At 44.3% G+C, this 26,560-nt stretch overlaps 1 protein-coding gene across 1 annotated transcript in view; it reads right to left on the reverse strand.

Moving 5' to 3' along the window:
- The window catches only part of CACNA2D3 (calcium voltage-gated channel auxiliary subunit alpha2delta 3), a gene marked incomplete at both ends in the record, with an annotated part of 788,351 nt that overhangs the window by 434,584 nt on the left and 327,207 nt on the right, over nt 1-26,560 (reverse strand). The window lies entirely within an intron of this gene.

The following is a 26,560-nucleotide window of genomic DNA, read 5'->3' on the forward strand; positions in this document are numbered from 1 at the left end:
ATTTAAATCTGGCAGGATCATTTTCCAAGTGAAGCATTTCCATACCACACCGGTGTACAAGAAATCTGTTCAGTGTTCTAAAAGTGCATGGCAGATAGAAGAAAGTTTATCAAAGAAAGTTTAATGCAAAAGATAGATCTCTTGGGATGCAAAGCAAAAAATTCAAAGAAGACAGAAAGAAGTGCTTTGCGGGAAATAATGCTGCAAGTTCAGAAGATTACATGCTACAAATAACAGTGAAAAAGAAAAAAAAATGTTATTGCTACTAAAATAAAACCAACAAGGCCATACATATTTAACAGGAACTTCACCAAGCGAGAAGCCAGCTGCTACGAAAATGATGTATGACAAGGACGGGCCTTCAGAAATGGAAGCTGATCTCCAAAACTTTCAAGGACAGAGCTACTTAGAGATTTTAGCTGGAATAGTTTTAATAAGAGCATGCTTTTATGTCAAGGCTTCACAAATCTTTTCTTAAAACTTTTAGTAGTCCAAACTTTATTATTTTCTTATTTGTGGAAACATTTATTCAGAGAGGTCTTCTAGCAATAAAGATGCTAAAACTTTTATATAGTGATGGTGGTTTATTTAATCAGTTTGATCAAACAGTTTCAAACGTATTTTAAATGACCAGAAGTAGAGTAAATCAAAACTCCAGTAACATTTTGGAGTCCTAACACATTTGATGACTAATTTTATTTCAGCAGTTAACTAGAAAGAAGACAAGCCATCTATGCAGATACTATCGAATTCAGCTTTCTTATTTAATCTGCCATGATTTCACCCCCTGGTCTGTTTGATTATTTTTAAATAGCTTGGTTCTATTTTGTATGTGAATTAAAGGGCATGTAAATTTAAAGTTGCTGCTATTTCAATAGCATTTACATGATTAGAATATAACAAAGTGTGTGTGTAAGAACTGAAAGCTATGTTACTCATGGAATGTCCCAAAGCAAGGACCATCCATGATGCCAAGTCAAAGTTTACAAGGTCAAGATAAAAAAAGGCTAGCTAGGGCTTCCCTGGTGGCGCAGTGGTTGAGAGTCCGCCTGCCGATGCAGGGGACACGGGTTCGTGCCCCGGTCCGGGAAGATCCCACATGCTGCGGAGCGGCTGGGCCCTTGAGCCATGGCCGCTGAGCCTGTGCATCCGGAGCCTGTGCTCCGCAATGGGAGAGGCCACAGCAGTGAGAGGTTCACGTACCGCAAAAAAAAAAAAAAAAAAAGAGAGAGAGAGAAAACATGTTACTTAAAACAAATATTTAATTTAATTTAAAGTTGTTCAATATTTGTTCTCTAAAACATATTATGTATTTACCATGTATATATGGAGATCTTTTCTCTTACAATTGAATTAAGGATAAGACATAGTTAATTAGCATATGGGATCAGTACAAATTCATAGCAGAGGGTCAATCCAATCCTTCTGAGTAACACAGTCTATATAAGAAGAAAAGGAAAGAGAAGAAGGACAAGAAAAAATGGGCCCTTTCGTCTTAAAAGTAGTGGACTACAGTGCACTTAGAGGTACAAAAAAATTAATAACTTTCTGAGTCCTTAACTTTCTCCAGCCATTGTCTTTAAAGCAAGGGGGGAAAAAGGTTCAAATGCTTAAAATCTCTCCAAAACTATTAGCAAAAACAATATGAAAATACATAACAGATGCACAAAGGCGTCTTGGGATGAATATATTATGGACCCACAACTGCAAATTCTAAAATCTACTTAATTGTGCCAAAGCGAAACATACGAAAGACCTTTTGATAAACAAAATGCAGACAGTGTTTCAAAAAAAAAAAAAAATCTTGACATCTTGAGCCAAGGACTATTCCTCAGCTGGATACTTCAGACTCTGACTAGACCACCAAAACAGGCTCTGCTGTCACGCTGGCCACCTTTGAGAACAGTAACATAGCTCAAGTCTTGGTCCTACATGGTGAGAGAGTGGAATAATAAATGAATTCTGCAAGAAGATTCCACTTGGGGCTTTTTATCTTAGACCAAACACAGAGCTCTTTTCTAGGGGGAGAGAGTGGAAATGACCCTCTAAAAATAGTCTTATTCTTTCCCTTAAAAAATAACTTCTCATAATTAACAAAAATATCCTCAATATTTGAAAAAATCAAATGATCAGGGAGAAAATTAAAACCACCCTAATCCTGTTGGTAACCACTGTTTACATCCTGATGTTAAAGCCATCTATTCCCTTCTCCATACATTTTGTTGGTATAAAATGGAATTGTGCAGTATGCACTCCTTTACAACCTAAACCCTTCCTTTTTGCTCCATTTATCAATTTCCCAAGACATGCATCACCCTCATCTGTAACAGCAATATGGCATTCCGTTGAAAATGGGGAGAAGTAAAGGACTCTGTTTTCATGAGTGACATTTTCAGTACTCAGAGTATTTGGAGGGATTTGCTTTAAAATAAATGAATACAACTTCCTCACAAGTGTAAGGAGAAAAGTGTTGGTGAACAGAGAAACAAAGCCTGTGTTTTCACTACAGAAATGTATACACATTAGCCAGTTCACCAGCTCGCCATTCTTGGCATGCACAAATGATCCCCCCAAACCTTTCTCTCTCATCTTTCTCCTATAAACAAACAGTATCTCTGTTTCAAATTTTCATTATGAAATACTTTCAGACTTCAAAACATTTGCAAAAATTGTTAAAAAAATAATAATAAATAAAAAGAATCCCATATACCCTTCACCCAGCTTCCCCAAATGTTAACCTCTTACTTAACCACAGTCCAATAATCAAAACTACACCTCATACAATACTAGCACCTAATCTACAAATCTTATTCAAATTTCATCCACAGGCCCAGATCTGATCCAGAACCACACATTACAACAGTTGTCCTGTCTCTTTAGCCTCCTCTAAATCAGGACAGTTCCTCAGCCTTTCTCTGTTTTTCATGACCTGGATGCCTTTACCTCCCTCTGCAGTCCTATAAGGAACTGTCTACTGGGACTCAGAGGAACCCTGGCTGGTGTGTTGGGCTGCCATAACAAACTCCTCTAACTGGGTGGCTTAACACAACAGAAATCTCTTCTCTCACACTTCTGGGGGCCACAAGTCTACAATCAAGGTGTCAGCAAGGCTGGTTTCTTTTGGAGGCTCCAAGGGAGAAATTGCCCCATGCCCCTCTTTTACCTTCTGGTGATTGTTGGCAATCCCTGGCATTCCTTGGCTTGTCTAAGCATAACTCCAGTCTCTACCTCGATATTTACATGGCCCTCCTCTATGTTTGTCTCTGTGTGCCCTCCTCTCTTCTTAAGGATACTGGTCATTGGATTTAGGGCCCACCCCAAAATCCAGTACAATCTCATCTTCAGATCCTTAACTGGTAATATCTGCAAAGACCCTATTTCCAAATGAAGTCATAGTCTGAGGTTCCAAATGGACATGAATTTTTGAGGGGAACATCATTCAACCCACTAAAAATGTTCTTCAATTCAGTTGTTTTAAAATGTATGTTTTTGGACAATGACTAGGTTAAGAGTCCTGTTAGATAATTTTTCATCTTTTTATGAGACAGCATGAGTAGGTGAAAAGGATCATTTAACTTCTTTTTCTTTTCTTTTTTTTTTTTTGGCGGGGGGAGATGCACCACACAGCTTGCAGGATCTCAGTACCTTGACTAGGTATTGAACCCGGGTCATGGCAGTGAAAGCCCAGAACCCTAACCACTAGGCAACCAGGGAACTGCCAGGATCATTTAATTTCTTAAAATAGCATTGAACAAACTCAAAACACCCTTGGTATCTTAGGGGAGATAACAGCAAATTATATTTAGTCTTACCTTTGGTATTTCAATTATAGATAAAACTCAGCAGCAGCTTCACAGTTCACTACTGTTTGTTACTCTACGTGAAAATGTACCCATAAACAATCTGTTGACTAGGGGAGAAATGCAAACACTTCTGCTTATGAAGGCACCGGGAGCCTGAAGCTGCTACTAAATTGGATGTTCTTGTATGAGGTCATTATTTCCAAGAACTGCCAAGACTCCAGCTCTGCCTCACAAGCCAAGTGAAAAGGACAATTGGGACAATCACCATGTTCAATAGCCCAGCCACCACTTGATCAGGGACAGAGATGAAGTTCACTTGCAGAATTTGTGCTCTGCAGAAATTCACCAGGGGAGAGACAGCAGCTTGTCCTTTCCAAGATGACTGCAAATTGAGTTAGTGGTAATTTCACTGTTACCCAGAGGGTTTCCAGGCTCACCTCTTTTTCTCCTTCTGAGTTATAGTGATGGGGGTTCATCTCTTCCAGCCCAGCAGCAGAGCTGGCTCCCAGCAGGTTGTCATGCCTGGTCCTGAGATGCCCAGTCACAAACTGGTGGACTCTGAGAATGTTCACTTAACACATCTCATCTCATCTCATCGGTCTCACAGTTTAATGTATTTCTTTCTTCACAATTTACTTAAACAAAAGGAGGAGACCCCTCACGCTCACACTCTGTGAGCTGTCTGCTCAAGCCTCGAGTTTACCAATTTCAAAACTCTGGAAGGGCTTCCCTGGTGGCGCAGTGGTTGAGAGCCCGCCTGCCGATGTGGGGGACATGGGTTCGTGCCCTGGTCCGGGAAGATCCCACATGCTGTTGAGCGGCTGGGCCCATGAACCATGGCCTCTGAGCCTGCGCGTCCGGAGCCTGTGCTCTGCAACGGGAGAGGCCACAACAGTGAGAGGCCCGCCTACCGCAAAAAAAAAAAAACAAAAACAAAAAAACTCTGGAAAGAGAACTAAATATCCAAAGCATGCACACACGCTTAACCCATGTAAGCACCATCCTACATGTGTGTCCATGTGGAAGTTAACTTGGACTGAGATGTCTTTGGTCAGGGAAGGGAAAGAAAAGGAAGGCAAAGAGAGGCCAGTTTTGAGATGGAAACAGGGTACAAACCACACAAATACCCAAGTAGCAAAAGAAACCATTCCACATGCACTCACATCATACTCACACACACAATACAACATAATATAAGCAATATATATATATATATATATATTTTTTTTTTTTTCGGTACGCGGGCCTGTCACTGCTGTGGCCTCTCCCGTTGTGGAGCACAGGCTCCGGACGCGCAGGCTCAGCGGCCATGGCTCACGGGCCCAGCCACTCCGCGGCATGTGGGATCTTCCCAGACCGGGGCATGAACCCACGTCCCCTGCATCGGCAGGCGGACTCTCAAGCACTGCGCCACCAGGGAAGCCCAATATAAGCAATATTGATGGCCCTGGAAAATGCACCATAAACTGTTCACTAGGCTTTATTTGAAAAGGAATTAACACAGGAAAAGAGAAAGATGAATTCAATTTTAAAAACACATCTCCCAGCTGAGGCTCGGGCTTCGGTCAGAGCGCAGGGAGAGGACTGGGGCTGGCGGCGAGAACTCAGCCTGAAGGGGGCTAATGTGCCACAGCTAGCCGGAAGGGAGTCCGGGAAAACTCTGGAGCTGCCGAAGAGGCAAGAAACTTTTTCTTCCCTCTTGGTTTCCTGGTGCGCGAGGAGAGGGGATTAAGAGCGCAACTTAAAGGGGCTCCACAGACGGGCGCGAGTCACGACTGAAAGCGCGGAGCCCAGTGACGGGCGTGGGGCGCTGGGGCTGCTGCTGCCACCGCCAAGAAGCCTGTGTGCGAGCGCAGGTCACTGTCCACACCGCCTTTCCGGGAGCCTGTGCAGCCCGCCACTGCCGGGGTCCCGGGATCCAGGGGCGGCTTCCCTGGGAGAACGCACGGCGCGCCTCGGGCTGGTACAACGTCACGCCGACCTCTGCCGCTGCAGGCTCGCCCCGCACTCCGTGCCCCTCCCTCCCGCCCGGCCTGAGTGAGCCAGAGTCCCCGAAGAGGCTGCTCCTTTAACCCTGTCCTGTCTAAGCGAAGAACAGACGCCCTCCGGCGACCTACACGCAGAGGCGGGGCCAAATCCAAAGCTGAGACCCAGGAGCTGTGAGAACAAAGAAGAGAAAGGGAAACCTCTCCCAGCAGCCTCAGAAGCAGCGGATTAAAGCTCCATAATCAACTTGATGTACCCTGCATCTCTGGAATACATGAATAGACAACAAATCATCCCAAATTGAGGAGCAAGGAGTCAGTGTTGTGCCTCTGAGGTGGGAGAGCCAACTTCAGGACACTGGTCCACAAGAGACCTCCCAGCTCCACATAATATCAAACGGCGAAAATCTTCCAGAGATCTCCATCTCAACACCAGCACCCAGCTTCACTCAACGACCAGCAAGCTACAGTGCTGGACACCCTATGCCAAACAACTAGCAAGACAGGAACACAACGCCACCCATTAGCAGAGAGGTGGCCTAAAATCATAAAAAGTCCGCAGACACCCCAAAACACACCACCAGACGTGGACCTGCCCACCAGAAAGACAAGATCCAGCCTCATCCACCAGAACACAGGCACTAGTCCCCTCCACCAGGAAGCCTACACAACCCACTAAACCAACCTTAGCCACTGGGGACAGACACCAAAAACAACGGGAACTACAAACCTGCAGCCTGCAAAAAGGAGACCCCAAACACAGTAACATAAGCAAAATGAGAAGACAGAAAAACACACAGCAGGAGAAGGAGCAAGATAAAAACCCACCAGACCTAACAAATGAAGAGGTAATAGGCAGTCTACCTGAAAAAGAATTCAGAATAATGATGGTAAAGATGATCCAAGATTCTATTTCCCAGATCCAAAATCTTGGAAATAGAATAGACAAAATGCAAGAAACAGTTAACAAGGACCTAGAAGAACTAAAGATGAATCAAGCATCGATTAAAAACACAATACATGAAATAAAAAATACTCTAGATGGGATCAATAGCAGAATAACTGAGGCAGAAGAACGGATAAGTGAGGTGGAAGATAAAATAGTGGAAATAACTGCTGCAGAGCAAAATAAAGGAAAAAGAATGAAAAGAGCAGAGGACAGTCTCAGAGACCTCTGGGACAACATTAAACGCACCAACATTCGAATTATAGGGGTTCCAGAAGAAGAAGAGAAAAAGAAAGGGACTGAGAAAATATTTGAAGAGATTATAGTTGAAAACTTCCCTAATATGGGAAAGGAAATAGTTAATCAAGTCCAGGAGGCACAGAGAGTCCCATACAGAATAAATCCAAGGAGAAATACGCCAAGACACATATTAATCAAACTGTCAAAAATTAAACACAAAGAAATCATATTAAAAGCAGCAAGGCAAAAACAACAAATAACACACAAGGGAATCCCCATCAGGATAACAGCTGATCTCTCAGCAGAAACTCTACAAGCCAGAAGGGAGTGGCAGGACATAATTAAAGTGATGAAGGAGAAAAACCTGCAACCAAGATTACTCTACCCAGCAAGGATCTCATTCAGATTTGATGGAGAAATTAAAACGTTTACAGACAAGCAAAAGCTGAGAGAGTTCAGCACCACCAAACCAGCTTTACAACAAATGCTAAAGGAACTTCTCTAGGCAAGAAACACAACAGAAGGAAAAGACCTACAATAACGAACCCAAAACAATTAAGAAAATGGGAATAGGAACATACATATCGATAATTACCTTAAATGTAAATGGACTAAATGCTCCCACCAAAACACACAGATTGGCTGAATGGATACAAAAACAAGACCCATATATATGCTGTCTACAAGAGACCCACTTCAGACCTAGAGACACATACAGACTGAAAGTAAGGGGATGGAAAAAGATATTCCATGCAAATGGAAACCAAAAGAAAGCTGGAGTAGCAATTCTCATATCAGACAAAATAGACTTTAAAATAAAGATTACTAGAAGAGACAAAGAAGGACACTACATAATGATCAAGGGATCGATCCAAAAAGAAGATATAACAATTGTAAATATTTATGCACCCAACATAGGAGCACCTCAATACATAAGGCAAATACTAACAGCCATAAAAGGAGAAATCGACAGTAACACAATCATAGTAGGGGACTTTAACACCCCACTTTCACCAATGGACAGATCATCCAAAATGAAAATAAATAAGGAAACACAAGCTTTAAATGATACATTAAACAAGATGGACTTAATTGATATTTATAGGACATTCCATCCAAAAACAACAGAATACACATTTTTCTCAAGTGCTCATGGAACATTCTCCAGGATAGATCATATCTTGGGTCACAAATCAAGCCTTGGTAAATTTAAGAAAATTGAAATTGTATCAAGTATCTTTTCCGACCACAATGCTATGAGACTAGATATCAATTACAGGAAAAGAGCTGTAAAAAATACAAACACATGGAGGCTAAACAATACACTACTTAATAATGAAGTGATCACTGAAGAAATCAAAGAGGAAATTAAAAAATACTTAGAAATAAATGACAATGGAGACACGACGACCCAAAACCTATGGGATGCAGCAAAAGCAGTTCTAAGAGGGAAGTTTATAGCAATACAAGCCCACCTTAAGAAACAGGAAACATCTCGAAAAAACAACCTAACCTTGCACCTAAAGCAATTAGAGAAAGAAGAACAAAAACATCCCAAAGTTAGCAGAAGGAAAGAAATCATAAAAATCAGATCGGAAATAAATGAAAAAGAAATGAAGGAAACGATAGCAAAGATCAATAAAACTAAAAGCTGGTTCTTTGAGAAGATAAACAAAATTGATAAACCATTAGCCAGACTCATCAAGAAAAAAAGGGAGAAGACTCAAATCAATAGAATTAGAAATGAAAAAGGAGAAGTAACAACGGACACTGCAGAAATACAAAAGATCATGAGAGATTACTATAAGCAACTCTATGCCAATAAAATGGACAACCTGGAAGAAATGGACACATTCTTAGAAATGCACAACCTGCCAAGACTGAATCAGGAAGAAATAGAAAATATGAACAGACCAATCACAAGCACTGAAATTGAAACTGTGATAAAAAATCTTCCAACAAACAAAATCCCAGGACCAGATGGCTTCACAGGCGAATTCTATCAAGCATTTAGAGAAGAGCTAACACCTATCCTTCTGAAACTCTTCCAAAATATAGCAGAGGGAGGAACACTCCCAAACTCATTCTATGAGGCCACCATCACCTTGTTACCAAAACCAGACAAGGATGTCACAAAGAAAGAAAACTACAGGCCAATATCACTGATGAACATAGATGCAAAAATCCTCAACAAAATACTAGCAAACAGAATCCAACAGCACATTAAAAGGATCATACACCATGATCAAGTGGGGTTTATTCCAGGAATGCAAGGATTCTTCAATATACGCAAATCAATCAACGTGATACACCATATTAACAAATTGAAGGAGAAAAACCATATGATCATCTCAATAGATGCAGAGAAAGCTTTCGACAAAATTCAACACCGATTTATGATAAAATACCCTCCAGAAAGTAGGCATAGAGGGAACTTTCCTCAACATAATAAAGGCCATATATGACAAACCCACAGCCAGCATCGTCCTCAATGGTGAAAAACTGAAACCATTTCCACTAAGATCAGGAACAAGACAAGGTTGCCCACTCTCACCACTCTTATTCAACATAGTTTTGGAAGTTTTAGCCACAGCATTCAGAGAAGAAAAGGAAATAAAAGGAATCCAAATCGGAAAAGAAGAAGTAAAGCTGTCACTGTTTGCAGATGACATGATACTATACATAGAGAATCCTAAAGAAGGTACCAGAAAACTACTAGAGCTAATCAATGAATTTGGTAAAGTTGCAGGATACAAAATTAATGCACAGAAATCTCTGGCATTCCTATATACTAATGATGAAAAATCTGAAAGTGAAATCAAGGAAACACTCCCATTTACCATTGCAACAAAAAGAATAAAATATCTAGGAATAAACCTACCTAAGGAGCCAAAAGACCTGTATGCAGAAAATTGTAAGACACTGATGAAAGAAATTAAAGATGATACAAATAGATGGAGAGATGTACCATGTTCTTGGATTGGAAGAATCAACATTGTGAAAATGACTCTACTACCCAAAGCAACCTACAGATTCAATGCAATCCCTATCAAACTACCACTGGCATTTTTCACAGAACTAGAGCAAAAGATTTCACAATTTGTATGGAAACAAAAAAGACCCCGAATAGCCAAAGCAATCTGGAGAAAGAAAAACAGAGCTGGAGGAATCAGGTTCCCTGACTTCAGACTATACTACAAAGCTACAGTAATCAAGACAGTATGGTACTGGCACAAAAACAGAAAGATAGATCAATGGAACAGGATAGAAAGCCCAGAGATAAACCCACGCACATATGGTCACCTTATCTTTGATAAAGGAGGCAGGAATGTACAGTGGAGAAAGGACAGTCTCTTCAATAAGTGGTGCTGGGAAAACTGGATAGGGACATGTAAAAGTATGAGATTAGATCACTCCCTAACACCATACACAAAAATAAGCTGAAAATGGATTAAAGACCTAAATGTAAGGCCAGACACCATCAAACTCTCAGAGGAAAACATAGGCAGAACACTCTATGCCATAAATCACAGCAAGATGCTTTTTGACCCACCTCCTAGAGAAATGGAAATAAAAACAAAAATAAACAAATGGGACCTAATGAAACCTAAAAGCTTTTGTACAGCAATGGAAACCATAAACAAGACGAAAAGACAACCCTCAGAATGGGGGAAAATATTTGCAAATGAAGCAACTGACAAAGGATTAATCTCCAAAGCATACAAGCAACTCATGCAGCTCAATATCAAAAGAACAAACAACCCAATCCAAAAATGGGCAGAAGACCTAAATAGACATTTCTCCAAAGAAGATATACAGATTGCCAACAAACACATGAAAGAATGCTCAACATCATTAATCATTAGGGAAATGCAAATCAAAACTACAATAAGATATCATCTCACACTGGTCAGAATGGCCATCATCAAAAAATCTACAAACAATAAATGCTGGAGAGGGTGTGGAGAAAAGGTAACCCTCTTGCACTGTTGGTAGGAATGTAAATTGATACAGCCACTATGGAGAACAGTATGGAGGGTTCCTTAAAAAACTAAAAATAGAACTACCATACAACCCAGCAATACCACTACTGGGCATATACCCTGAGAAAACCATAATTCAAAAAGAGTCATAGGGCTTCCCTGGTGGCGCAGTGGTTGAGAGTCCGCCTGCCAATGCAGGGAACACGGGTTCGTTCCCCAGTCTGGGGGCATCCCACATGCCGCGGAACTGCTGGGCCTGTGAGCCATGACCACTGAGCCTGCGCGTCCGGAGCCTGTGCTCCACAACGGGAGAGGCCATAGCAGTGAGAGGCCCGCATACCGCAAAAAAAAAAAAAAAAAAAAAGTCATGTACCAAAATGTTCATTGCAGCTCTATTTACAATAGCCAGAACATGGAAGCAACCTAAGTGTCCATCAACAGATGAATGGATAAAGAAGATGTGGCATATATATACAATGGAATATTACTCAGCCATAAAAAGGAACGAAACTGAGTTATTTGTAGCGAGGTAGATGGACCCAGAGACTGTCATACAGAGTGAAGTAAGTCAGAAAGAGAAAAACAGCGTATACTAACACATATATATGGAATCTAAAAAAAAACAAACAAACAGAAAATGGTCAGAAGAACTTAGGGGCAAGATGGGAATAAAGATGCAGACCTACTAGAGAAGGGACTTGAGGATACGGGGAGGGGAAAGGGTAAGCTGGGACAAAGTTTGAGAGTGGCATGGACATATATACACTACCAAACGTAAAATAGATAGCTAGTGGGAAGCAGTGGCATAGCACAGGGAGGTCAGCTCGATGCTTTGTGACCACCTAGAGGTGTGGGATAGGGAGGGTGGGAGGGAGGGATATGCAAGAGGGAAGAGATATGGGGACATATGTATATGTATAACTGATTTACTTTGTTATAAAGCAGAAACTGACACACCATTGTAAAGCAATTATACTCTAATAAAGATGTTAAAAAAAAACCACAATGAGATATTTCTCACACACTAGGATGGCTATAACCAAAAAAAACAGATAATAACAAATGTTAGCAAGAATGTGGAGAAATCAGAACCCTCATCCATTGCTGTGGGAATGGAAAATGGTGCAACCACTTTGTAAAATAATCTGGTAGTTCCTCAAATGGTTAAACACAGAGTTACCATATGATCCAGCAATTCCATTCCTAGGTATACACCCAAGAGAAATCAAAACATATGTCCACAAAAAACTTGTACATGAATATTTCAAGCAGTATTATTCATAATAATAAAAGGTGAAAACAACCTAAATGTCCATCAACTCATGAATGCATAAATAAAATGTAGTATATTTCTACAATGGAATATTCTTCAGCCATAAAAGGAATGAATACTGATATATGTTACAACGTGGTTGAATCTTGAAAACATGCTAAGTAAAATAAGCCAGTCACAAAAGATGACATATTATATTACATTTATATGAAATGTCTAAAAAAGGCAAATCTATAGAGACAGAAGGTAGACTAGTGGTTATTTAGGGCTGGGAGGAATGGGGGGCTAGGTGGGTGATCCCTAAAGGGTACAGGATTTCTTTCTGAGGTGATGAAATGTCCTAAAATTGACTGTGGGGATGGCTGCACATATCTGTGAATATACTAAAAAAACACTGAATTATATACTTTAGGCAAATTGTATTGTATGTGAATTATATCTTAACATAGTTGTTTAAAAAAAAGAAGCTCTGAGTGATTTTAATCAGTAACTAGACTGAGATGAAAACCATTTCTCCACCCTCTGCTGCCTGGACTCTCCCCATGCTCTCTCTCTACAGCGCAAATAGTTACTCTGGTTCCTTTACATCTTCGTGATGCTGGCTATGAAATGAATCAGTTCTGGACTTTGTGAACTGCTGTATTTGGGCCAAATACACTGACAAGTTAGCTGTGTGAAGCCCCTGCCTCATCTGCCTCCAAGACTAAACACTAAGGCCAGCCCTCCACTGCTGGGCCAGACCTTTCAAGCTCTCAGGACGGAGAAGTGCCTCTTCTTGGTATCCTAGTGTGTTACCATGAGAGAAAAGGTGGGCAGACTACACTGCACTAAGGCACTTGTGAAATATCAGCTGTTGCACATGTCAACAATCCCAGTCCTCTTAAATATCTATGTGGAGAGTTACTGGAACCATTAAGAATTTCAACTATACTTTTAAGAACCCAGCCTCCTCACCACTTCACCATTTTAACTTCCACAGTACTGCAGTCCCACATCTTAGTGTTTTTATTTTCAACTCAGACACACCAAAACATTACAGATTTGTTCAAACACCTTGCTTTGCTTTTTGCCTGGCATTGCCTGGGCCCCAGGTATCTCCCCACCTCCATCTGAGGCTGGACAAGACCCTAGTAGCCTTGACTTAAGCCATTCAGTGCCAGCACATGGTTGTACTTCTCACCAACCAAGTTAATAATCACTCCCCATTTAAAATCGGATCTTGGTCTCCATCCTTTGTCAACAGAATATTTGACTTAGACTTCTGTCAGCTGAGCTAATATAAACCACATCCTTGCAGAGACAGAGAATCTCTGAAACAATTCCTCCTAGCTTGGTCATTCATTATACAGAAATATATGCCACAGGCCTGGAAATGGAAGATAAAGCTCTTTCTGGCACAACCTGAAAGTGCATTACGTGCTTCCTATGACTAAGCTATTTATTAAGAAAAGGGGGCTGCTTAAAATGGGAAAAGCGTATTATCTCTGCTGCCGAGTTGTCTGAAAAGGGGCCAAAGCTCAGAGCAGACTCCCACTGTTCAAAGGTCTGACTTCTTCATCTGGAATTTGCTCTGGTGTGGGTCTGCTGGTCTTTAGATTTTGATTCCATGAAGATTTTGATTCCATGGCCATGCCTGCCTTTCAAACGCTGTTATGTATGACCAAGAACACAGTGAGATCCTGGCAGGTGAAGGGGAGTGTGCACCTGACTGCATCTGAGCTGAAGGCGATCCAGGTCCAGTCCCATCTCTGTGAAGAGTGCTCCTTCCTTGGCAAGAGTCACTGCTGTTAGCACCTGGACACGGACCTCTAATTTATTACCCGGTCCCTGAGGAGCATCTTTCTTTAGTGATGAACTTGGCATGTGTGGAACAACTCACCGTCACAACAGACACATCGCAGATGTGTGCCGGTGTCTCCTTTCTCACCACCTGTCCTGCCATGAAAGCTAGCATGCAGAGGTCCCTACCTGGAGACCCACGGGGAGCCACTCATCACCCTGTCTTCTGTGTGGGTGGCATTAGGGCCCTGCACCCAGGAAGGTTCATTAATTTTCCCCCCTCATCCCCCAAGTCCCTTTCTTTACGCAAGTGACAATGTACTTGTTAATTCCTAACATCAGCTAATAGATGCCATTTTCAAACATTTTATGTGACTTTGAATTTGACAGATGAAGATGGCTTTTCCTGTATAAAGTAAAAAATAACCACCAAACCCCCAGTCCTGCTTCCTTTTTTAGTAACTCAAGTGAGACTTGGGAGGGAAAAATAAAAAGGTGAAAAAGTGTCAAAAGATATTTCCTAGCTTGACAGTTGAAATAACTTCTAGTCAAATCTTCTTTGGTGAACTCCTTAGAATGTGCTACAGAGGGAAAGAAATCCAAAACTCTAGAATGAAATGTGTCAGGGTAAGTGGAGAGTGTTTCTGGAGTCAGATGATCAATAATACCAGTCACAGAAGGAACTAGCCAGTGGCTGAGGCCCAGAGGAGCCCCTCCCTCCCCTCTTCCCCTTTCCCCCTCCCTGCCCTCTCTTTGTCCACATTCACTCTCTCTCTCTCCATCACTCTTTTCCTTGCTCCATCCTACCATTCTCCCAGATAGCTTCCCCCATCCTGCCACTGGGATCCCAGGCCTGACAGAAGATGACTAACTCTCACAGAGGTTAACAACTTGATCAGTCTGACAGCCAGCAGGTGGAGGAGTGGGGACTGGACCTCAAGCCTTCACTCAAAACCCCACAGGATACACAGCAGCCTTAGTGCTGGCTCTACACTGGGCAGTGAGAGAGTCTACCCCCCACCCCACCCACCTTGGTTTAAAACAAAGAAGTCTCCACAGACCCAGTCACTTCCTGGAGAGATTCCACCCAGGACATTTATGGAAGCCTGTTGTGTTTTGTTAGAAGGATGCCAGGCCTTTCTAACCCTCATATGAGAACCCCAGGGATTGTGAGGGATACAAAGCTGGGATGTACATAGCCATCCTCGTGCTCTCTGCCAGGATGCCTGGGACAACCCTAGGCTCATTCCTGGGCCGAGTTGGGTACTGGCCCACTAGCCATGAGAAAGCCCCGGAGGTCTCCTCAGCCAGCTCCGAAGGCGTGTGGACCAAGCAGAGTGGTGGAGCTGCAGGAATGTGAGTCCGAGGCCAGGAAGCCATGGAGTGCATGGAGAGCCAGGAGAGAGGAAGCAGAAGGCCTGGGCCCACTGTGAGGTTCTCAGGATTCTGCTCAGAGAAGAGTCAGAGACCCAGGAGCAGAGAGCAGACACATTTACCCACTCTGAGGTCACTGCCAATGCACCTTGTTAAATTGTAGCCAACAGAATGCAGCACCCCTACACCTGGGCAATACTGTGTCTGCAACCTGTATGGCAGGTGCTAAGCAACTATAATGCACATTAGCCTCAGACCTGCAGCAGGGCCCACCTGCGATTCCAAGCCCTTAGTTGTAAGGAGATACTGGGATGGACAAGGAGCACTGGGGAGGGGGCCTTGGAGCAGTGGCTATTCACCAAGGACACACATTGTTTCAATATTCGAGCCACTGCCTCAGCCACACCAATGCTTCCTGGCTGGAGGGTGGTCCTGGCAGCAGGAACTGTCATTAAGAACTAGCCATGGTGACACTCTGATCTGGTTATAACCAGCTGACCCTCATCGTGAGTGAGGAACAGCCAGGGTGCCAGGCTTCTCCTAGGTTCCCTCTCCTGGGAGGCTCTCGTTGCTCATTAAAGCATGGCAGATAAGGCAACTGACTTGGGAGTCAGGCAGACCTGCATCTGAATTCAGACTTGGACAAGTAACTTAACCTCCCTGAGCCTCAGTCTTCTCATCCATAAAATGGGTGTGCAATGGCAATAATGGTGGCTAAGATTTTATGAGCCTTCTGATATGCTAGAGTGTCTGTCGGTCTGTCTCTGTCTCTCTCTCATCTAGTCCCCCAAAAAACTCCACAAGTTGAGTTGGGTACAGTTATTCTCCCCTGAGACACAGAGTGGTTAAGTATTTTGCCTGAAATCACACATGGCTGAGTGGTGGAGCCTTGATTCTAACTCAGGCTGTCTGGCTTCAGAGCCCATCCACTGACCCACCAGATCTGATTACCTCCTGCTCATGGGGGTGCTGAGGGCATCCAGGGAGGCGGTGTAGATGAAGCACTCACCACGGCACCTCCCCACGGTCGTCAGCCCACATGGGGCGGCTGCTGTCTTTATTATCTATTGTTATCCCTTGGGAGACAGGAGCATCTCGGTGGATTTTATGTTGATACCTGCTGGATTTTTCCCTCAAAAAGAGTGAACAAAATGAAGCTTCTCTGTGAGTTCAGTGTTTCTTGCTCACAAAACTGACAGTTCTGTTCTTTAGTATCCTTCTTTTCATTCAACACAGTAGCCCCAAACTGTACTTAAAAAACAGTGCCTTTGGGATGAATGAATATGAATGAATATGAATATCACTCAGCTGTTTGCTGGACTCAGTTCAAGAGAGGGTAGAGCAAGAAGGACAAAAGAAGAAAACACCATTTGGCCTGGTGTGGGGATGGGAACAAAGTTGATCTGGCCACTTTCAGCACAGCCGCTTCAAGTCTTCTTCGAAAAAAGGAGAGTAAACCGGCAAATAGGAAAAGAATAAAATCCTTATAAATGGATGCATTTAAGACACTGGGATATTCTGTCTCAAAAGGGAGATATTCCACTGATGAGTGACAGGTGGGGGAAGGATCCTGGGACGGGTGCTAACAACAAACTTAAGAAAACAACAGAGATAAGAGCAGAGAGTATGACAACCTATTCTTGAAATCCAAGAGCATATTCCAGAACACTGTAAAAACTTACTAAGCAAAGAGCCTCTAGTCAGTCTTTAAAGTCTAGTTTAGGAAAAAGCAAACCACTGCCACCCAATTATGTGCGCACCTTAGGAGGGAGGGCTCAGTCAGGTCTGCCTTTTCTCAGGGCTTCCGCACCAGCTGAGGAGACCTCCCCACTATCTTCCCATTGATGGCCCAGCACAGGCACCTCTTCAATTGGGCTCCCAAGGCACTCGGTTCTGCTATTTCCCCTCTTTCACTCTGCCTTTGATGGCAGTGAATACATGAAAACCCAGCCCAGAAAAGTCTCTTAAGGACAAGAACGGTCCAACTTCCCGGCACCCATCACTGGGCTTTGAATAAAGCAGACCCAAGGGAGGACAAGCCCACATGGACTCAACTGCAGAGGCTCTGCTTCAAAGCTCTAGTGGGAAAACCACAGATTTGGGGCCAGAAGACTTTTAACTCCAGTCTGAGTTCCATCATGTAGAGTTCTATGCCTTCAGTCTCTCTAAGATGTGGATCAATCCACCTGCCAAAACATAAAGTCACAGTGTGTTGCATTTATCTGAGTATGGAGCTAGGAAAATATCTACCAACGTAGGTATGAGACAATGCAGGAGCAGCTGTTGAGGCAGAGACCACTCAGGGGCTGTCTTACTTCCATGGAGTAAGAGGGAGAAAAAGAGAAAAGATCAGCAATGTTCAAAAGTGACTCTCCCACTTCAGAATGGAGAGAGAATGCATGATGGTGGCCCTTTAGAGATAACAAAATGGAGCTGCCCACATTGTGCAGAGAACAACATCTTGGAAAATAAGGCAACCACACTGTTCTTACTAGAACTCTACCTGAAATATATGAGGCATGAATTTTTGGGTGTCACGGGATTCACAAGCAGGCATTTGGAGGAACTGGTAAGCACTGAACAGAGATACACCTGAGAGCTGATGTCCTATCCTCACAGCCCACCTGTGCTGCCAATACTCTTCAGGTAGTGAAGATGCAGGCCAGGCATGAGGAGGGTGCCTGAGACAGGGGGTAGAAAAGAGGGGACCAGATACCTTAGTCCTGGGCCTCCGTCAGACAACCCCTCACCTCCAGAGGGTCCAATGAGGCTCAGGAACAGCTGCTTCATAAAAAGCCCTCTTGCAGGGTACCTGAGACAGTGCCGATGAGAGCACAGCAAGACTGCTCAGCTGCCTGCCTTTGGCTGGAGAATAGAAAACCTCACTTCTATCAGTGTGACTCTTGGAAACACTGAGATATTCCTTCCCAAGTGCAGAATGTTCTTCATATTTGAAGCAGGGCTTCCCCATGTATGTGATACCCATCAGTGGGTGCCTGAAGCACCATGGAATCACTTTAGAAGGAAACCAATTCTCTTTTCCCAGGCCAACATCGTTTGTATGAAAATAACTGCTGCCACCATAGGGACACAAGATGACACTAAATACCATCTCCAGCAAAGGCAGTGTCTGCACATGAACGACTTACTCCACGGTCCTCCTACCTCCAACAAAACCACTGTCAGCCACATCCACCACAAGCTGAAAGGACTAGCAAGTGGAAGGCCATTAGCAGTGTACACACAGATGTGTTTCCTTTCATCAAATAGATGTGTACCTGAAAATTACTTGTAGTTGAGTAGCTTTTGTAAATCAAGTTCTTTTGTTCTTTTGTTTTTAATTCCTAAAAAAGCAACACATGTCCCCGGTAACACATTCAAACTGAATAGAAGGGTAGAAAGTGGAAGATAGGTACTTTAATTACCTATACATCCCTCTAGAAGTGTTCAGCATATTCAACCATTTATGTACATCCTTCAAACACACACACACACACTCTCTCTCTCTCTCTCTCATGCATTGTACTATGCATTTTCTTCTACATCCTTATCTTCTCCTCTACATGTTGGTCACTTATTGGTGTACCCTTGAGACCTATCACCTGAACACATGGAGCTACAGTTCTGAGTCTCTGAGTCCCAGGAACACCACCTCCTTCTGAGATGTTAGTGGTTGTTCCAGGATAAAAGGACGCCCTAACCAAAGAAGTTTGGGGAAAGCTGCCTCATATAATTAAATGTCTTTCTGTCTGATAGAAATTCCAGTTCCTTGAATATCTCATGGACACAATGGACTGCCAAGAGTGACAGACTTTACATGGCACCTCCTTCCCTTATTTCAGCCCAAAACATTCTTTCAAGGACTGCTTACTGACATCTTGTGCAACATGATCTCTCTTTCGGATACTCCCAGCCCTGCCCCAGCCTTTACCTAAATTATTTCCTACGCTCCCTTCAAGCGTCAGGCAAGCGCATCTTCTTCAGGAAAACGTCCTCAGACCATGGCCGTACCTCACCCTTGGTTCACCCCTGGTCCAGGCTGAGATGTTCTGGGACACACTCTCGTTGGACCAAAGCTCCCTCCATTGCACTCCTTCTGGTTGCATTAAATGCTCAGTGGTGTGATTACTCCCCATCTGCCTCCCTGCTGGCCTAGAAATGTCAGGAGAGCGCAGGCAGCGTCTGCTCATTCATCAACACCCCTAATGCCTAATGTCTGCCACACCAGAGGAGTTCTGTGAACATCTATTAAATATATACATGAGGAGCTTCCCTTCCCTGGTGGTGCAGTGGTTAAGAATCTGCCTGACAATGCCGGGGACACGGGTTGGAGCCCTGGTCCAGGAAGATCCCACATGCCGTGGAGCAACCAAGCCCATGAGCCACAACTACTGAGCCCGCATGCCACAACTACTGAAGCCCACGTACCTAGAGTCCGTGCTCTGCAACAAGAGAAGCCACCGCAGTGAGAAGCCCGCGCACCACAACAAAGAGTAACCCCGCTCACCACAACTAGAGAAAGCCCGCGTGCAGCAATGAAGACCCAACACAGCCAAAAATAAATTTTAAAAATAAAAATAAAAATAAATACATGATAGTGGTATTCCCAGAACCCAACTCTGCAAACGCCACTCCAGTCCCTACAGAGGAAGAATTCACTTCTCCTAAACGTACTACAGTGACCTTTCTGGTGAGGCAAAGAGCCTTTTTGCATGTTGAATCACTGCTTCCTTACTCACTGGTCTCATGTGCACTTTGGTATGGCAGGTTTGCAGGATTAAATGTGGAACCGCCTCATCTCTGACAGAAATATCCTCAACACGTGAGCCACTGGGACATACTGACATTCTGATACAGAATTTACTTTACATTTTTAAAACGACTTTCTGCTGCAACATTTATTTTGATCAGGGGAAGAGACTGTGAGTGTTTATGCAAAATAAGATGAGGTTTCATTTATGATAGATTTCCATATGGTGGGAAGAAAATAGCACGATTTGACAAAAAAAGGGTCTTCCATTTGCCTCACACGTGAAGTGTGCACATAAACAGGTAGGACACAGCTAACTGAACATGCGGGCACAGCCACAGGGCGGTGGATGTAGTGGCATGTAGGACAGAGTCTAAAGAGGCAGGGTATCCAGGAGGTGCTGAAGGCAGTGTTGGGGATGCAATGCTGACTTGCCCATTTTACTAGCTGAGTCATGCTGACCAATCTCTAAGCCTCAGTTTTCTCATCTGGAAAATGGGAATAATAATTGTTTCTAGTTCACTGAGTTGTGGGTAGAATTGTATTATATTAGATCATGCTTGTGCCTGCATGTCATAAAGACCACATAAACGTTACCTAGAGGAAGGAAACTGAGACACGGGGACATGGGTGGACTAATGCACAAGTGAGTGTCTCCAATGACAATGGCTAGTGTGTTCTGGACAGAAGAGTCCATAAGCTTGGAGCTGGGAAGAAGGGAAAGAAAGTGAGAAGTGAACAGGAAGATTTCCTTTACTCCCTCTCTCCCCTGCAAGAGGAGGCTCACCAAACAGCTGAGGCCCCCAGAGACTTCTGACAGTCCCAGGTCCCATACAAAAGGAAAGCAAAGAGTGTTATCTCAAACCCTATGGCATTTAGCTGACAATGACACCAAGGTTCTTGGCAGCTGAGCAGAAGGACATGAACACAAAGAGCTACCCACCCCCGCAGCCCCTCCCAACCAATCCAAGCACGATGAGCAGGGGGAAGATGGGCGCAAGTATCAGGGACTGGCCGTATGCAGAAGATACTCATGGGCTTCCCAACCCCAAGCAACTCTGGCTCCACACTGTTTTCTGTTCATTGAATTTCTTTCTTTTTTTTTTTTTAGTTTCTGCTTTATAACAAAGTGAATCAGTCATACATATACATCTGTTCCCACATCCCTTCCCTCTTGCGTCTCCCTCCCTCCCACCCTCCCTATCCCACCCCTCTACGTGGTCACAAAGCACCGAGCTGATCTCCCTGTGCTATGCGGCTGCTTCCCACTAGCTATCTACCTTACGTTTGGTACTGTATATATGTCCATGCCTCTCTCTCACTTTGTCACAGCTTACCCTTCCCCCTCCCCATATCCTCAAGTCCATTCTCAAGTAGGTCTGTGTCTTTATTCCTGTTTTACCCTTAGGTTCTTCATGACATTTTTTTTCTTAAATTCCATATATATGTGTTAGCATACGGTATTTGTCTTTCTCCTTCTGACTTACTTCACTCTGTATGACAGACTCTAGGTCTATCCACCTCATTACAAATAGCTCAGTTTCGTTTCTTTTTATGGCTGAGTAATATTCCATTGTATATATGTGCCACATCTTCTTTATCCATTCATCCGATGATGGACACTTAGGTTGTTTCCAGCTCCGGGCTATTGTGAATAGAGCTGCAATGAACATTTTGGTACATGTCTCTTTTTGAATTATGGTTTTCTCAGGGTATATGCCTAGTAGTGGGATTGCTGGGTCATATGGTAGTTCTATTTGTAGTTTTTTAAGGAACCTCCATACTGTTCTCCATAGTGGCTGTACCAATTCACACTGTTTTCTGTTCATTGAATTTCTTGATGTACAACTCCAGTGATAAAAGGGTTTCCAAGGTGCAGGAGGAAAAAGAATGTCAATGTGTTCAGTGTCATAGATACTCCCAGGCATAAGCCATGACACTGTGGGCTTTACACTATCATCATTCTTATAACAGTACTAACAAAAGTCACTCTTAGTAAGCTCTTACCACCCACTAGCAACAGGGCTAAAGATTTAATATATATTGTTTTCATTTAATCCTCACAAACCCTATGAAATAGGTGTTACCATAATGAGTACTTAACAGATGAGCAAACAGCATAGCCTGAGTCCTTGTGGTGGCAATGGTCAGCATCAAGGCAACAACCGCACATCACACTCACACCCAGACCCCACGCCCCGGAACAAGCCCGTGACCAACCCAGCGCATGCCAGGGAGGGCTGCTGAGGAGCCCAGGGCCGACTGCAGGACTCTCTGTGTATCTCCCGTTTTCCCAAAATCCTGAAGGGGCTACCTGCATTTCCTCAGCAAAGCAATCTCTTTCTCTTTCTTGGGGACCTGTGGCATAGCATGGCTGATTGAGTCAGTCCAGGGATAGTGTTTCTTAACGATTTTCCCCAGTGGAACACATCTGACCATGAGCCCAGGCTGCAACATTCACTGCTGTCATTTCCAGAGTGCTGAAGATGGTCCCTCCCTCTCAATCAAAATACAGATCGGAAAGTAAGCACCTAAGTGTGATGTTAGCATAGAAATGACCTTCAATTCCCTCTAAGTCATCAAAAAAAAAAAAAAAAAGAAAAGAAAACCAAATCACCTACAAACTCTGACTCTCTACTATTTACTGTGACATTTCACAAATGTCGAGACACCAGGTGAAAAAAGAAAACACTGTTAGTATATCATTTCTGCTCCTGCATTGTCCTTTACTGCCCTGGCCCCTCCTTTTAGAATTCCTCTAGCCTAGATTCAGCTCCTACCAATCGCAAGCCTCCATCCTGATTTCTAGTATTCTGAAAAAAGAGATAATAAAAAATGTAAACATATTAAAGACCCTGAAAGTAGTATCATCTCATTAGACATACATCTAAGACTATTGCCTTCAAAGGGAACCCCACCCCCCAAAAATCAAATGCACAGAGAAGTAGAATTGACAAACCAAAAGCAGAAAAAAGAAACCCAGCAATCTGTTTGTCATGACCTATAGTAGTGTAGGACTAAAGTACTCATATAGTGACGCAGGTTCAAGAAACATCTGTGGAAGATCTTTTCTATTCCAGCCCTTCTGCCAAGTTCCAAAGGGGATGAAGAAAACACAGCCCCTGCCTCCAAGTTCAAGGGGGAGAGAGCCCAGTGAAAAGGAAAGCACCAAACCATGGGGACATAAAAGAAGGACAGGTGACTGTTCTGGGGAGGAGGGCTGAGGCCAGAGGGCAAGACCAGGCTCTAGGAAGCTGTGCTGTCAGGAAAGGGGAAGCCTAGCTCTGCAAGAGGAGACCAGGCTGGGGGGAGGGCAGAGCCCAGGGGTAGGCATTCAGGGAGTCAGAGTCCTGGTCTCATGACCTGGAGGAGGTGGAAAGGGGAGGCCAGTGAAAGAAGGCAGAAGCCGGTGTCGGTTTGTGACAATTTGCACGTCATCCTGCAAACAGTGCTGAAGGGAAGGGCAAGTGTGTGCTGGGCTTGGGCAGGGCCACATGGAACCCCCGCCCCCGCCCCCAGGAGCAGGAGCTGGAGACAGTTTGGCATGAGGAGTCAGCGCGTACCAATCAAGTGTCCCAAGGTATGGATGCTGCACCTGGCCCGCACCCTTACCTCTGCTAATGCCCAAAATGACCCTTCACACCTTACAGATGGGGAGACTGAGACTCAGAGCACGAAACGCTTTTCCCCAGACCACCGAGCTGGCACTCACAGAAGAACGAGGCAAGTCCAGGCCTACCACACTCCAGAGGCTCCCCAGTGGTTCTGAAAAGAGTCTGGAAAGGATTCAGGACAGGGACAATGGGGAATGTACAGGTCAGTACCAGGGTGAAAGGGGACCAGAGGGACAGGAAAGTGTTTCAGAGAGCCTTAGGTGTGAGCCTTAGTGGGAATTCCCTTCTCACTTGCTTTTCAGGAAACCATCCACCAGCACCTAAAGTCATGCATTTGAGTTTCACCCCATTTAACACGCCAGACCTGACCCTAGAACAGAGTGTGGGAGGTTGCTTTGGAATTCTCTCACAGTAGGTTGTGGAGGATGGCAGTCCCTACCTGATGCCTGCAACACACCGGGTAGTGGTAAGTGAGATACTGCAGCTAAGGTGCTCAGTACAGAGCATGCCTCTCAGTAAGTAATCAGCTCATTCACTCATTTATTAAATAAGTTCAACATCTGGGTTAAACATAAGCCTAAGCAGAGGCCACAGAGAGCCACAGGACATCCTCCTTCCACTAACACCACCTCTGATGAGATAATAGAGATAATAGAGACCCAAACCTATGTGTACACACATACACATCTTCACAGACCTATGTTTGTGCTACGCCCCCACACACAGTCAGAAATGTGAAGGAACTGCCAAAAGAACTTGAACTCAGCCACTCAAATGGTGAATTTTAAGACAGAGATAGTCACTCTAGAACATAAAAATATAATTTCCAAACTAGAAGAGAAAAATGATGAGTACTTTGGGATAACAACTGTGGGGTCACTTCAGTGGCACTATCATCTGTGTATCTGGCCAAACACTCTTGTCCTGTCATGCTCTCACTGATGAAACAGGGTTGGGGACATTCATCTGGCCGTGGGGGGCCTGCAGGTGCCAAAGGGCCATGTGATGGGGAGGGTCCTGAGTGTCCTTCGCTAGAAGCGAAGCAGTCTGTACAGGCCTGATCCTCTGATCCTTACTCAAGATTCCAACTTATGGCCATAGCACCATCACCTTCAGTTAGTGCCGAAAACAGATGTAAAAGCAAGAGTCTAGCCTACTCCAAATGTTTAGCTCAGAATTCGAAGGAGAAAACAAACCATTTAGAGTCCATATTTGTTTTTGACATCCTGGAGTCAGTTTCTTTCTTTCTATCCTTCTTTCTCCCCATCCCCCCTTCTCTCTCACTCTCACTCTCTCTCACACACACGTGTGCGCACACACACACCCCCAAAGGGAAAAGAAACAATTTTTAAACACAGCTTTTAAAAAGGTTCATGAGCCTTCCTGCACATCAAATGGCTCCTAGAAAACAACCTCTTAATGATTTCCATGTAAATGAATCAGAAACATATGGATTAAATTTCCCTTAAAATATACACATGTAATTAAGGGGAAAAGTGCTTGGCAAAATGCATTTTGCATTTTATCAAACCCAGCATTGGAAAAATAGGTTGAGACATCTGACAAATCCAAACCCAGCAATCCTGCCCATCCCTATGGCAGCCCAGGACCCAAGTCTGCCAGGCTAGACCTTCCCCTTTCTTGGGCTTTTCAGAAGAACCTACTGGATTGTAACACACAGGTTGGTTCCTCAGGCTCTACAGTAGTGGTTATGGGTCTCCCCTTTCCTGGACCTGTGTTCATCTTCAGGGGCTGGGCCCCCATACACAGGAGAGCTTTCAGCCCATGCTGGCCTGACTGGGCACCTTCCTGGGATGCCTAGAAGATGAAGGGGTGGCCTCGGTCATGCCCTGCAATTCACACCTCACTCCACCTCTGCCAAGCAGTGAACCTCTCCCAGGCCCTCCATTACTGGTGGAGGAAAGGGAATTGAGACTGAGAGCTATTCCCAGCGTCTTTTCTTCACCTGTACGAGAACCAAGTGAGAAGTTTTTCTAAATTGCTCCCTTCATTCATTTGCTCACCTGGCAACAAGTATTTATTGAGCACCTACTAGGTGCAAGGTACCATGTTGAGGCTGGCAAGTCATCAGAGAAGAACACAGAGAAAGTCCCTGCCCTGGTGGAGCTGATGCTCTTGCTGGAGCTCACTCTCTGTGGCCCGATGCCCAAGGGCTTGCACCTTCACCATCCAGTCTGGGCCACACACCATTCCTCTCCACTGGGCCTTCTCCGCACCAGGCCCTGGACTCCTCCTCCTCTCCCTTCTTCCCTCTTCCTCAGTGTCTGGGCCCAGTGTTCCTCTGCAGACCTCTTCCCAGCAAAGCTCTCAACCGTATTTTACCTGTCTCCATGGTTTCCATGAGCTTCTGATGGCCTTCACAGCCTCTCACCACCTGGCCAGCCCTTGGAGGCCCCATAGCCTAACCTTTCTGACTCCTCCCCACCCCAAGTCCCCTTGGACACCACACTCCCTCATTGTTAGCGTCCCAGCCCCATGCCCGCCCCCCTGACACCTGCTCACTGTTTAGTCCTTCTGCTGGACATGCTTCCCTCCCAACCACTCCCTTCCTGTCTAACTCCTTCCTCTCCACTTCCTCTCAGGGAGGGCTTTCTTGGAGCCCCAGGACCAGGCCCGGCCCCCTGCTACGTGCCCCTTAGCACCATACTCTGCCTGCCCGTCACCTGATCATGACTTGTTCAGCACCTGTCTTCCCGCTCTGCTCAAGGAGCAGGGCCCACGTCTTTCCTAGTTGTGGGCGTATCTCTAGAGCTTGGCACAGTCAACATTTGATGAATGAAAGAAGGAAGGAA

This window comes from Mesoplodon bidens (genome assembly GCF_964165515.1).
Source record: "Mesoplodon bidens genome assembly, chromosome: 10".
NCBI classification, from domain to species: domain Eukaryota; kingdom Metazoa; phylum Chordata; class Mammalia; order Artiodactyla; family Ziphiidae; genus Mesoplodon; species Mesoplodon bidens.